This window comes from Staurois parvus, unplaced genomic scaffold (genome assembly GCF_062004578.1).
Source record: "Staurois parvus isolate SC_StPar_1 unplaced genomic scaffold, SC_StPar_1.0 ptg001665l, whole genome shotgun sequence".
Taxonomy (NCBI): domain Eukaryota; kingdom Metazoa; phylum Chordata; class Amphibia; order Anura; family Ranidae; genus Staurois; species Staurois parvus.
In genome coordinates this window covers 55,640-62,081 of record NW_028319461.1, presented here as the reverse complement: position 1 = coordinate 62,081, position 6,442 = coordinate 55,640, and positions in this window count along the sequence as shown.

The window sequence follows — 6,442 nt, the reverse complement described above, 5'->3', positions numbered from 1 at the left end:
TGCCTTCCTCTGGATCAACTGTGGGTGTAGGATTATTAAATTTTTTTCTATGGTTGAGCTGGATGGACTTTTGTCTTTTTTCAGCCAGACTAACTTTGTAACAATTCCTCCCACTGACACCAATGATGGGGAACTATTCCTCCCACTGACACCAATGATGGGGCACTATTCCTCCCACTTGCGCCAACAATGGGGCACTATTCATCCCACTGATACCAACGATGGGGCACTATTCCTCCCACTGACACCAGTGATGGGGCACTATTCCTCCCACTGACACTAATGATGGGGCACTATTCCTCTCACTGACGCCAACAATGGGGCACTATTCTTTCCACTAATACCAATGATGGTGCACTATTCCTCCCACTGCCTCCAATGATGGGGCACTATTCCTCCCACTGACACCAATGATGGGGCACTATTCCTCCCACTGACACCAATGACGGGGCACTATTCCTCCCACTGACACCAATGATGGGGCACTATCCCTCCTACTGACACTAATGATGGGGCACTATCCCTCCCACTGATACCAATGATGGGGAACTATTCCTCCCACTGACACCAATGATGGGGCACTATTCCTCCCACTGACACCAATGATGGGACACTATTCCTCCCACTTGCGCCAACAATGGGGAACTATTCCTCCCACTGATACCAATGATGGGGCACTATTCCTCCCACTGACACCAATGATGGGGCACTATTCCTCCCACTGATACCAACGATGGGGCACTATTCCTCCCACTGACACCAATGATGGGACACTATTCCTCCCACTTGCGCCAACAATGGGGAACTATTCCTCCCACTGACTCCAATGATGGGGCACTATTCCTCCCACTGACACCAATGATGGGGCACTATTCCTCCCACTGATACCAACGATGGGGCACTATTCCTCCCACTGACACCAGTGATGGGGCACTATTCCTCCCACTGACACTAATGATGGGGCACTATTCCTCCCACTGACGCCAACAATGGGGCACTATTCTTTCCACTAATACCAATGATGGTGCACTATTCCTCCCACTGACTCCAATGATGGGGCACTATTCCTCCCACTGACACCAATGATGGGGCACTATTCCTCCCACTGACACCAATGATGGGGCACTATTCCTCCCACTGACTCCAATGATGGGGCACTATTCCTCTCACTGACACCAATGATGGGGCACTATTCCTCCCACTGACACCAATGATGGGGCACTATTCATCCCACTGATACCAACGATGGGGCACTATTCCTCCCACTGACACCAATGATGGGGCACTATTCCTCCCACTGATACCAACGATGAGGCACTATTCCTCCCACTGACACCAATGATGGGGCACTATTCCTTCCACTGACACCAATGATGGGACACTATTCCTCCTACTGATACCAATGATGGGGCACTATTCATCCCACTGATACCAACGATGGGACACTATTCCTCCCACTGACACCAATGATGGGGCACTATTCCTTCCACTGACACCAATGATGGGACACTATTCCTCCTACTGATACCAATGATGGGGCACTATTCATCCCACTGATATCAACGATGGGACACTATTCCTCCCACTGACACCAATGATGGGGCACTATTCCTCCCACTGACACCAATGATGGGGCACTATTCCTTCCACTGACACCAATGATGGGACACTATTCCTCCTACTGATACCAATGATGGTGCACTATTCATCCCACTGATACCAATGATGGGGCACTATTCCTCCCACTGACACCAATGATGGGGCACTATTCCTCCCACTGACACCAATGATGGGGCACTATTCATCCCACTGATACCAACGATGGGGCACTATTCCTCCCACTGACACCAATGATGGGGCACTATTCATCCCACTGATACCAACGATGGGGCACTATTCCTCCCACTGACACCAGTGATGGGGCACTATTCCTCCCACTGACTCCAATGATGGGGCACTATTCCTCCCACTGACACCAATGATGGGGCACTATTCCTCCCACTGACACCAATGATGGGGCACTATTCATCCCACTGATACCAACGATGGGGCAATATTCCTCCCACTGACACTAATGATGGGGCACTATTCCTCTCACTGACACCAATGATGGGGCACTATTCCTCCCACTGACACCAATGACGGGGCACTATTCCTCCCACTGACACCAATGATGGGGCACTATTCTTTCCACTAATACCAATGATGGTGCACTATTCCTCCCACTGACTCCAATGATGGGGCACTATTCCTCCCACTGACACCAATGACGGGGCACTATTCCTCCCACTGACACCAATGATGGGGCACTATACTCCCACTGACACCAATGATGGGGCACTATCCCTCCTACTGACACTAATGATGGGGCACTATCCCTCCCACTGATACCAATGATGGGGCACTATTCCTTCCACTGACACCAATGATGGGACACTATTCCTCCTACTGATACCAATGATGGGGCACTATTCATCCCACTGATACCAACGATGGGACACTATTCCTCCCACTGACACCAATGATGGGGCACTATTCCTTCCACTGACACCAATGATGGGACACTATTCCTTCCACTGACACCAATGATGGGACACTATTCCTCCTACTGATACCAATGATGGGGCACTATTCATCCCACTGATACCAACGATGGGACACTATTCCTCCCACTGACACCAATGATGGGGCACTATTCCTTCCACTGACACCAATGATGGGACACTATTCCTTCCACTGACACCAATGATGGGACACTATTCCTCCTACTGATACCAATGATGGGGCACTATTCATCCCACTGATACCAACGATGGGACACTATTCCTCCCACTGACACCAATGATGGGGCACTATTCCTCCCACTGACACCAATGATGGGGCACTATTCCTTCCACTGACACCAATGATGGGACACTATTCCTCCTACTGATACCAATGATGGGACACTATTCCTCCCACTGATACCAATGATGGGGCACTATTCATCCCACTGATACCAACGATGGGACACTATTCCTCCCACTGACACCAATGATGGGGCACTATTCCTCCCACTGACACCAATGATGGGGCACTATTCCTCCTACTGATACCAATGATGGGGCACTATTCATCCCACTGATACCAACGATGGGACACTATTCCTCCCACTGACACCAATGATGGGGCACTATTCCTCCCACTGACACCAATGATGGGGCACTATTCCTTCCACTGACACCAATGATGGGACACTATTCCTCCTACTGATACCAATGATGGGACACTATTCCTCCCACTGATACCAATGATGGTGCACTATTCCTCCCACTGACTCTAATGATGGGGCACTATTCCTCTCACTGACGCCAACAATGGGGCACTATTCTTTCCACTAATACCAATGATGGTGCACTATTCCTCCCACTGACTCCAATGATGGGGCACTATTCCTCCCACTGACACCAATGACGGGGCACTATTCCTCCCACTGACACCAATGATGGGGCACTATTCCTCCCACTGACACCAATGATGGGGCACTATCCCTCCTACTGACACTAATGATGGGGCACTATCCCTCCCACTGATACCAATGATGGGGAACTATTCCTCCCACTGACACCAATGATGGGGCACTATTCCTCCCACTGACACCAATGATGGGACACTATTCCTCCCACTGACACCAATGATGGGGCACTATTCCTCCCACTGATACCAACGATGAGGCACTATTCCTCCCACTGACACCAATGATGGGGCACTATTCCTTCCACTGACACCAATGATGGGGCACTATTCCTCCCACTGATACCAACGATGGGGCACTATTCCTCCCACTGACACCAATGATGGGGCACTATTCCTTCCACTGACACCAATGATGGGACACTATTCCTCCTACTGATACCAATGATGGGGCACTATTCCTTCCACTGACACCAATGATGGGACACTATTCCTCCTACTGATACCAATGATGGGGCACTATTCCTTCCACTGACACCAATGATGGGACACTATTCCTCCCACTGACACCAATGATGGGGCACTATTCCTCCCACTGATACCAATGATGGGGCACTATTCCTCCCACTGATACCAATGATGGGGCACTATTCCTCCCACTGATACCAATGATGGGGCACTATTCCTCCCACTGACACCAATGATGGAGCACTATTCATCCAACTGACACCAATGATGGGGCACTATTCCTCCCACTTAAACCAATGATGGGGCACTATTCCTCCCACTGACACCAATGATGGGGCACTATTCCTCCCACTGACACCAACAATGGGAAACTATTCCTCTCATTGATAGCGGTGATGGGGCATTATATCTCCCGTTTATACCAACGATGGGGCAATGTTTACTCCCATTGATGCCAGGACATTTTCCTCTCCCACTGGCCACAATCCAGCCCCCCTAAAGTTCGAAGGACAGTAAACTGGCCCTATGTTTATAAAGTTTGGTGACCCCTGTTTTAGAGTTATTACCAGTCCTTGGGGCCACTTTCCATTTATCCTCCATATCCTCTGTAATGAAAGGGAATTCCATCTACCCTCTAAAGGGTTCAAGGCCCAGGTTCAAAGACGCATTCTTGCCACTTATAGCTTGCGAAAAAGTAAACTAATGAGGGAGTCTTTTGGACCCTTTACCATTTTCCTTTCATATCCTATGCTTCGAAAGGGTCTACTTCCCATCCCTGGTGACCCCTTGGTCAAATGATTTGGAAAATAGGTGCGTGTACATTCTATTGACGATGTACAACCCCAGGAGGACGGGGGAGTCATCATCGCATGTACAATTGTAGGGAATTAAAGTGGTTCTGAAGCCATCCACTTCTTCCATTCAAAGAAGGCATACTATACCTTATGTGAAAGAAATCTGATTGTGGGGGGTGGGGGAACCTTTCAATCATCAGCCCGTCCTCCATTCATAGATCACATTTTATTCATAGAAGCTTTAATATGGCTTATACAAATAGAGGAACTAAGTGGGCCTACCCACATGGAAGAGAAATATATTTCCAATATATTTAGAAAAAAATTATATGTGACATATATTTACAATATATTGGCCTATAGGACTTCTCCCGAGCTTCTCCCACCCTATGGAACTCCCTACCCCAATCTGTCCGGCTGTCTCCTAATCTATCCACCTTTAGACGATCCCTGAAAACCTTTCTCTTTAACCTCCCTGGCGGTATGATTATTTCAGATTTTTGGTGCTGAAAGAGGTACCATTTTTTTGCATGGAAATATGTAGTTTTTTTATTGTAGGCTGTAATTTTTAGGAAAAACTCACTGAAATCTGTCCGAACAAGAGTCTAGTAAACATCCCGGGTATGATAAAATTTGAAACACAAAATCATAAATTATAATTTAATAAATAATCATAAAAATAATATAAAAATAATAAAAAATTTAATTCAATAATATAATCAAACCAAAAACACTGAAATGTGAAATATAGCGCCAAGTTCGCACATCGCTGAGCTCAGTCGTAAAATCGTTTTCAGTTTCTGATGACGAATTTCCCCCACGAATCATTATCACCCAATTCTGCAAGTGGTTCTGATTTACTATCGCTGTTCTCTAGCTGATCTAAACCGTTTTTGACCTAAAGGGACACTTTTTGGACGCCATGGACGTTTCTCAGTTTCCAGGCAGAAAGAACAGACAAAATGCAGGCAGGGCGCCGGACAAAGCACTCGGGACAAAATGTATGTGAAATAGGTTGAGACATCAATGTTTTACTGTGTAAAATGTAAAAAAAAAAAAATGACATTTTTTAAAATTTTTAAATTTCCCGCCGCCGCCGGCGCCCGTACGTCCCGACGTCACAGGGACAGGACACAGAAGCCGGATGCCGGCATCGGCCGGAGGAGATGGCCGGGGACGCTGCAGGGGACACATCGTGGGAGCGCAGGGTAAGGTAAGTGAAGAACACATGCCGGAGCAGTGCCGCATGGTATTCCCGAGTGTAGCTCGGGGTTACCGCTTTTGGTACTGAAATGTTACCCCGAGCTACACTCGGGAATACCGCCAAGGAGGTTAAAGAAGCCTATCCTGCTTCTAACTAGTAAACTGCCATTTATTTCCTCCATCAGCTCCTCCCCCAACAGCTATTACCTTTTGTATCACTCAACCCTTCCTCCTAGATTGTAAGCTCCCGGGATCAGGGCCCTCTGTGTCCTCCTGTACCAAATTGTATTGTAATTGTAACGTCGGCCTTCATTTTGTAAAGCGCTGCGCAAACTGTTGGCGCCATATAAATCCTGTATAATAATAATAATAATAATAATATTTTAACGTACTCTAAAAATATATAAATTTAAATATCTTTTCTAAAGGCATGTGTTTAAATTTATATATATATATATATATATATATATATATATATATATATATTTAAATATACTCTTCAGATTTTTTTTTGTAAATATAAT